Source organism: Triplophysa dalaica, chromosome 6, assembly GCF_015846415.1.
Source record: "Triplophysa dalaica isolate WHDGS20190420 chromosome 6, ASM1584641v1, whole genome shotgun sequence".
Taxonomy (NCBI): Eukaryota; Metazoa; Chordata; class Actinopteri; order Cypriniformes; family Nemacheilidae; genus Triplophysa; species Triplophysa dalaica.
The window spans coordinates 22,379,564-22,389,229 of record NC_079547.1 but is presented as its reverse complement, the minus strand read 5'-3'; positions in this window follow the sequence as shown (position 1 = coordinate 22,389,229).

Below are 9,666 nucleotides of genomic sequence, written 5' to 3'. Positions count from 1 at the left end.
AAAGTGGCCCTTAAAGTCATTACGAATACAAATAATCGCGACAAGAACTAAAGTTGACCACAATAATGAAAGTGAATGAGGATTGAGGCTGTCCAACTCTAAAATCACAAAAAAGTTTTAAGAACTACACCATATGACTCGTGAAAGTCATACTTCATATGAGGAAAATGTCATGAAGTGTTGTTTCACGTTCATTTTTATACACTTATATACACTAAAAAATCTAAATTACATTTTGTTTACGAGATCACAACTTTACTTTCATTTAGCTGTTTAAGGTACAAAATTGAGTTGGGATTACTCAAAAAAATTGACTACAGTCAAACTTTAAAGTGATAGTTCACCCAAAAGAAGATATTTTGAAGAATGTTGGTTACCAATCTACGGCGGTACCAATTCACTTCTATTGTAAAGGCACAAAATCAATGCAGGTCAATGGGCACTAGCGTTGTTTGGCTATCACCATTCTTCAAATTATATTTTTGGTTGAACTATCACTTTAAAAACGATTATATGGCAAACTTAAAGGAGTAGTTTACTTCAAAATCAATTTGAAAGTGAACTAGTCCTTTAAAGCTAGAGAACTAACAACTCCATGTTTTTCCAATAAAGCTATATGTAGAACTAAACAATGTACTTCACATTACAATAAAATTGACTGTAAAAAGTTCTCCTTCCATATCAAACGGTTCTAAACAAAATGAAGGTAAAGCAAAGTTCAGCGAACCCCAGCTCGCTGGTTCTGTACCAAATTATTTCAATGTAATATTCCAATGATGTTTGAATGAAAAAAATCGTACTCCAGTGTTGCGCTTGATGCAAGCGATTGCAACACATGAGGCTTCACATATAAAAGTATTAAATTAATTAATAAAGGTACGATGTGTCCGGCATGCATTCATTAAACTGATGAAGATAAGTAGAAAACACTTCATCAGGCTATTAAACTCACTATTTTCAAACAATTCAGTACATTAATGAAGTAAAGGTAAAGGTCTGTGTATTCTTAGCTATTAGTCGTGAATCAATAAACCTAATTTCAAAAGCGCACCGAAATAATGAAAAGGGTCCTTAGCAGAATATTACTTTAATCATCTGAACATTTTTCAATTACTCAAAGAGAGCCGTGCTCTTCAGGGTGGGCGGACAATGATTAAAAACTCTATGAGAGACTTTCACAAGAGAAGTTTCATTTCAGGGGCTGTTTGATCTTGGTGACATTTACTAGTCAATCTACCTAAAATGACAAAAATCTAAGAATTAGGTCTATGTGCTGTCGAATTACATACTTAAGATACACTATATGCATGCTTTCCAGAAATAAACAGTAGTTCAGACATCTGAGACTACATTTACATTTATGAATTTGGCAGATGCTTGTATCCAAAGCGACTTACATTACATTATGTTCTACATTTGTGAAGAGAAGACCCTCCAAAATATACACACTGGACATTTAAGGAAGCAAAACATTTAACCTTACCAAGAGACTAGCAAAGCACTCGGAAACAAGGACATATTTGGCCCAAACAATTTCAAATCAATATATAATAAAATGCCAAAATACATTTTTTAATATATTGTGCATCATCCATTTCTTCGCTGTCAGAAGAAAACATACAAAACTGTAGCCTTTACCATCGCTGGGGCCATACTCTTAAAGGTTCCTTTTTGCACCTTTATGGGTAAACCGAAAATTAAAATGTTGTACCTTTGGGGAACTTTATTGTACAATTAAATGTTTTGCTTCCTTAAGTGTCCAGTGTTGATTTTGGAGGATCTTCTAACAGAAATGCAATATAATATACATAACTATGTCTTCAGATGTGTATGAAGACCTTAAAATAAAGCATTACTATTTCTGGGATTTCTTGGCTAAATAAAGGCTAAATAAATATTTCTACACCATGGGTCCCCTTGCATTGAATACGGTATGTTGTCGCTAAACGGACAAACTTCTTTCTTAAGAAGTTTCTTAAGTACGTCATCTCCTTCGGCAAAGAAGCGTAAATGGGATGACGTCTTAGTTCTGTGTCAGCCTTAGTGCTTCGAAAGGGAAGGGTGGAGTGAGCCGTTGGCTGCAATTCGCAAACCCAACAGCTATAGATGCCGCTAAATTTCATACACTGGATCTTTAAGTTACAGTTTTGTTCTTTTTTATGACAATATTGAAATGGTCTTTGGTAAGCAGTACATGGATGTATACAATATGTATATGCTGTATAGGGAAATCTCTTTTTTTGGTTAAATTTATTGTTTATCAATATGCAACTAAATGACATTATTTGATATACTCCTTAATTCTGAGAATCTTTACATCCAGATTTTTGCTATATACTTAATTATGCAAAAAAAGTCACTCTCACTGCATTAAGAGTCAAGGAGACCCTTTGAGAATATGAAGTCCCTGAGAGGAAGCATTACCTTCAAGGACAATGTGTCATAATGTCTCCAAACGAAGGCCATTATCGAGGTAAATGGAAGTGTTATGAAAGCGCATGTCTTCTCTGGGATGTCACTGACTGGGTGTTTTTGGTAGAGATGAGACTGGATTTGGTGGGAACTGATCATCCCATACCAAGATCGCACTGAATAGACTGGGTTAGTGGTTCAACCAACTTGATCAATGAACGGATATATCTACAGAGCGGAGCAGCCAATGGTTGCTTTGCAATTTAAGCTTCGAACAAAGCCTCCAAAAGGGCAAAACTGGTTCATTCAACCGCTGACGTCATAAATTCTATATTTTTTTCAACGTTCATTTGTTTTAATATAGATTGTAACAAAAACACCTCGGTTCCTACCAGCAAATATAGGGCTGTATATCTCAAGTGATTAAAAAAATCGACTCTAAAACTAAAAGCCTTGTGTTCTGAAGAGGCACACATCCAGCCAGGGAGATCTAAAGCCATCCCATCTTCTCGTCATATTGATTCGCATCGAGTTCCGCTCTCCGCAGGACTTCCACAGCGGTGGCACAGAGAAGACAGCGAAGGTCAGTCTTTGATTCCTCACGCAGGTTTCAAAGAATCTGCCACACAAAGACACGCTCGCCCCATCTTTCTCTTACTCAATCAACCGGGGACACGCTGTTTCTAATTAGTCTGATGAGCGAAGGATGTATCTTTTCTTCCCAACGTTTACCGACATATCAATTGTTGGCAAACACGTCGGTGCGAGAAATTTCTAATTACGGCCGACATGCGGCTGAAAGGCGGCAAAATTGCACTTAAGATGTTTTTGCCGTCATCCCTTGTGTCACGCAGCGGCGTGTGCGTGATTGCCATCATAATGTTCTGTAATGACACAAAATTAATCATCAAAGCTGTTGTGAGGTGTATCTGGGAGCAGGGATGAATGAACTTGTTTTTTCTTCAAGGAATAAAAGTTTGTGGGATACGTTTCTAACCTTGACATCAGACCAGGCAAATAAAATAGAAATGATGCAATGATTTAAACAAGAGAATACGTGGAAATGATAAGAGATTTGACTTAAACAGATATTGATATTGACAGATCATAGATATTGACAAAACCATATCAGAACCTCATATTCAATAAAGCTGCATGCATTGATTTATGCATGGTCAATTGGACAGTTTTATCTACAGAAAACACACAAAAGAATGGCGATATGTCTTGGGTTGGTAACCCTATAGAAATCTTTATTTAAATTGATTTAAATTGACATTTTTTGTGCTGCAATCCATAACTTTTAGCTCTCTGGCGTCTAAAGTCACTTTCCGTACAGCCACAGACAAAAAAGAGAAAATCCATTCAGTTTTTCTGAATTTACCGTTTATAGGTGTGTGTTTAGGTGCAATGATCATTTTTGTTTAATTCTGTGAACTACCAACAAGATTTCGAACTCCCAAATTTAAAATAAAAATATTGATTCGATTTGCATTTATTTACAAAATTGAAAACTGGATATTGAAAAAAATGCTCTGTATTTTTTCAGACCACAAATACTGCGAAGAAAATAAGTTCATAATCACTTTTAAGCAATACAAGATGATATATGTTATATTTGTCTATATTTAGGAATAGTACAAATGTATTTTATGTCATAACCTCAATGTTCATCACAGTTTTCATGCGTCTTATTAAGCTGTCAGTCTTTCACCTTTCTGTTGTATCAGCCCATTCGCATGAATTGCGTATTAATAACACGCGGTGTGCAATATCATGTAATATGCACGCCAAAGTTTGATTTTGCGTGCATACAATACGCCTATTTTTGCTTGCATATGATACGCCAATTTAGCGTGTGTGCATATTAAACAGCAATATGTCTCATTAACGTGTCCCCAAAACCTAAACCTAACAGTATTATTTTAATTATTTCAGTTTCCTCTTCATGTACGTTTAAAAATGGCTGCTCTCCACCCAGGTACAAGCAAACATTGGCGTATCATATGCATGCAAAATCAAACTTTGCCGTAGGTATTAGATGATAATGCAACAGTGTTCGGTTACCAACTTTCTTCAAAATATCTTTTGTGTTCTGCTGAAGAAAAAAAGTCATAAAGGTTAGAAATGACAAGAGGGTGAGTAAATGATGACAGAATTTTCATGTTTGGATGAACTATCACTTTAAGGGTCGGCACCACCCAGAGGCCACAAAAACATTTCTTCAGTTGCGAACAAAAAACGAACTAATAACCAGATGATATAAACTGATTAGACGTCACTATAAAGCTATTTAGTCTGCTATATATTCATTGTCTACGTCTATCTGAAAGGTCAAGTTATCCAACTTGATTATGCACGCTCAGAATGGCACAAGAGGTATTCTAAATTGAACACACAAGCAAATCACTTTTAGTTTTACACTAAAAGCCAATTCATTGATCTATTGTTCCAGCCTCCAGCTAGAATCAGCCTACAGTTTGTGTGTGAACACTGCTGTAGGCTTCATTCACATTGAGCTGAAATCACAGGGTGCACATTAAAACCAGTCAGAGACAATAGTGAGTGATTGAGCTTCTATATCACTCGACTTTAAATACAAGATCCAATGCTAATACATTTTGCCTTTGCCCTTTTTTAGTAGCACCATTGAACCTAAACACAGTTCCATTCAATGGAAGAGTGCATAATTAAAGGTTTCCTGTCTAATTCAGAATAATTGAAATGTCTATGTGGCACTGTGTTATTAAGATAGATCTGAGCATATACAGTCTTGAATTTCAAAGAATGCACAACATTATATATGTAGATTACACACACACACAAAGATATGGATCACAAAACCAGTCTTAAGTAGCACGGGAACATTTTTAGTAAAAAACAAATATACACTGTATGGGTCAAAATATAGATTTTTCTTTTATTCCAAAAATCATCTGGATATTAAGTAAAGATCATGTTTCATGAAGATATTTTGTAAATTTTCTAACTTAAATATATAAAAGCTTTATTTTTGTGAGTCGATGGCCTGCTACAGTGTCTCTGATAAACAACTTCAAAGGCCATTTTCTCAAAAAAAAATTTTGCACTATCAGATTCTAGAGTTTTAAACGTTTGTCTCTCAACCAGATATTGTCCTATTCTAACAACACATACATCAATAGAAAGCTTATTTATTAATTATATTATTTAAATTAATTTAAAGCTTTTTAAATTGAAAAAAATCGACCCATAAGACTGGTTTTGTTTTCCAGGGTCACATATATACACACATATGTTATATATAGAAACATCCAAAATCATATTCACTATTAAAGAAAATAACATGCAAAGTTTGTAACAGTGTCTGTCCTTTTGTCAAAAACACAGCCAACAGTAGTTTTTAAAAGTTTTTAAAGGAGTTTAAAAGGTTAAAGTTAAATGAATCAGGTAACAATAATTTTATAATTGACGTGTCTGTTCCCTTTGGCAGACACTTTCCTCTTCTTAATTCTGTGTGTTTGCCTCCTAGGTCTTTTATTTATTGCAATAGCATTACTTCAGAAATAACGTAATCGCTACAGAGATAAAATGCTAATGACAAAGTCTCTTTTTTAAATAATTAGCTCATATCACGTCAAATCAGTCGCCGCCGAAACTAACTCTCATGATGATGGAAAAAGAAAAGCCGATTTAAAATCCATTTTACGGTTGCGAAATGATAATCCTTTTAGGATTGAAAGAGGAAACATGTTAGACGGAAATCAGAACAAATAATTGGTTAGAAGTTGAATATCATTGACTTTAAAACCCTCAAGCCTCAGAAACGAATGTGCTAAACTCTGCATGCATAATAAATACATTTAATAATTGAATTATTAGCCTCAAGCCTGGGTTTTGTTGTGACAAAACACGGAATAAGATTATCCACAGTTAGGACTGTGTCCGCACGCCTCTTGACAAATATTAAAGTGCTAACAAATGAAGTATTAGTGATAACATCAACGCTTGAACTTTTGGTCACGTGACATGCCTTCAAGCCACATTGGATTACATTAACCTCCATTACAACACACGTGCTGAAATGAATATAAATTGACTCAAAAATGAATATGCATACAAATTCGCACATGGTCTTTAACCGCCTTCCCTTGAATGAACCTCAAGATGTCGCCTTCCTCCACAGGGGCTCGTGCATAAAGTTAAATGGGGGATAAAGAGAGCGAGCGCTAAAGAGGATTTATTCAGCAGGGTACTTATAAATAAGGCCTCTAATGATGTTCCTGTCATCATTTATGTGTGACAGGTTTCAGACAGGCACCTCAAGGGACAGCCGAGACCTTGTCTTGTCGCGGGCGAGCGGCGCCCGCAGAGGGGTCCTGATTGATCAGGTTCTAGAGTGCGGCCTGTCTGAGATTGAGACGTGATGGTTGGGCCGCTTGATTGATGTGCGAGTCTGTATGTGTGTGTGTGAGGAGAGAATAAATCAAGACAAGAGGCAGAACCGACAACCAAGGGTAATGTGTAGTGTGTTTAGATATGTCAGCCAGATACACGCAGACTTACAATGCACACTTACGGAGAGCGCTGGCCTTTACCTTTAAAAATGAGGTTTGGGGAGGGATTGAAATATGTAAAAAAAAACAGTCCCTGCACAATAACATTGTTTCTAGAATTAAAATAATAAACTATATTCTAAACTACCATGAAAATATGTTGTCTTTTAATTCAGCGTATTTATTACAATTTGCTGTATTAGATGTTGATAAACCTACAGAAAATCTTCGCTGGAGTCAAAAGACAACTATAAATGTGTGTGTGTGTTATTAGTTTCAGAGATGAATTTAGTGGTGGGACAACGGATTATAAATCACACGAGAGAAGAGGGTACAGAACATTACCCATCATGCCCGGCATGAAACACGACTCGGCAAAACCGTGCAGGTAATAAAAGACTGTATGATTATGAACCCGGGTGGTCATTTTTTACTGTTACACAGCCTCTAATGTTCTGTTACGTTAGGGTGGTGTGAAATAATGAATTTTGTGACGGAAAGAAATTCTCTGTTAGAGAAATAGATATTGTTTCTAACACAAGTTCAAGTTTACCCTGCTAAAAAGCTTAGACCATCATGGATTTTCCTAGCTAATACTGGTCTAGCTGATGGACCGGTATTAAAGGGGTCACATACACGGCTAAAACGAATATTATCGTATGTTTTAGAAGAAATGCATTGTGTCTACACGATTAAAGATTCAAAAACACAAACCGATGTAGATTTGTGGGGATGTGGTTACACGAGGCGTTTCAGGCGGGTCTGGGTGAGCATTCCCTTTTAGATAGAATGCATTTTTTTTTCGACACTTACATTTTTGCAATTTTATGTGTCTATTACATGCATGGGCAACTTATAACACACCAAAGACACAGAAAAACACGTATTCACGTTAGATGACCCCTTTAAAGAGATAATTCCCCCATAAATAAAAATGCTGTCATTTAAAAAAAAGTTACCAACATTCTTTAAGATATAATGTTTTATGTAATTTATTCATTTTATTACTACAATAAAGTCATACATGTGTGGGACGACACAAATTTGAGTGTCCCTTTAAGAACACCTGGCAACCTACAAGCAACCAATCAGAGAATTGTAAAACAACTTCAAGTAAATCATTTCCAAAGCTGACGTATGCACATGGCTCAGCTCAAGAAAAAGCTCAACTATTAGGAAAATGACCCATGGTTTTACTATAGTAAAAGTGCAGTAACCATTGGTTTTAAAATAGTTTAGCAACAAATATAATTTTTACTGTAGTATACACTCTACACTACAGTAAGACCATGGCTAATTTGTGGTTACCATGATTTTACTACAAATAAATATTAAACAATGTCAGTGGTTAATCTTAAAGTTATCCAAACACATTTTGGTAACCAAGGTAGATTTTTGCAAGGGTGTGAATCTCCTGTTGATAACACAATGTGATTCAAAATGTAAGAGAATTTATAAACATTATTTTTATCAAAGACATTTATTACGAACATTGGTTACCATTAATACTAACAAAATGGCATAGCAACAGGTAATCATCTTTGAATTTTCCCAATGCACTCTGGTTGTTCTTTATCAGAAAGGTCAAGGGTTGACAGGGGGCATTTAAGCATCTCGTAGTTTCAGAGAGCGCTCATATGGTGGCTCTCTTTCGACGCGCATCAGGACCAAAGGGTATGTGTGATTGTTCCTGTCGCGCCCTGACCTGACGCCTGCCGTTGAATTATTCCGCACCAGCCGCGGCGGCAGAACAGTTTAGAAGTGATGAATCGCCCTGGTGCTTGGCAGGTGGTGTGAATTTCATTTCCCCCAAACCAGCGGGTGTCTGGTTCGTTTCCTCGCAAAGCACGGAAACTGTTCCTATTGAGCCCGAGCGAGTCCTTTTGCCACGTGCTGCCCATTGACAGTTCTATTACTAAGAAAAATGAATAGGAGACATTAACCCTTCGGTCCTGCCACAGTGCCTTCTGAAAACTACCTGTAAATAGAGCAACGGAGACAGCTGTGGCTTTGGGTTATTAGATTAGAGTAATAAGACACGAGGCATTAGTACCAGGGTAAAATCATTGTGACGCATGGCTTTAAGGGTCTTTTAAGTGTTTTAAGAAAAGACAATAATGTCAACAATTACCATAAATGTCCCCTGTGTTGAACAAATAGTTATGCTACATTAATTCTTAAAGCGATATTTCAACGGCAAAAAAAAAATTCCCCATGATTTACTCCTGACTGAATATGACTTTCTTATTGCAGAATAATGCAGTTTTGTATTAACACTTTTCTTCCAAGCGGTAGAATGGGGGGCAAATTTTGGAAGCTCCAAAAAGTACATCCATCGATCAAAGAATAGGTCGACGCGGATCCGTGGTCTTAACAAAGGTCCTCTGAAGCGAATCGATGCATTTGTTTAAGAGAAATATCCATATTGAGAGCAATACTAACGTTTATGTCTAGCTTCCGTTACCCCTCGGCTGCACATAAACAAGAGACTTGTTTTTCCGCTAATGATGTGACGAAAGCTGGAGGATGTTGCGCGGAAATGGAGGACCTGGCAACCCTTCAAGATGTTCATTAAAGAGAAGCTTTTAAACTAATTAAAGTAAAAAATATGCATACTATAGGCCACTTTGCAATATGTAAACACTGGTTCAGAAGCACTTCCGGTGTCAGTTTTTATTTATTTAAGATTTTTAATCTGAAATAAAATCCAAGGATATTT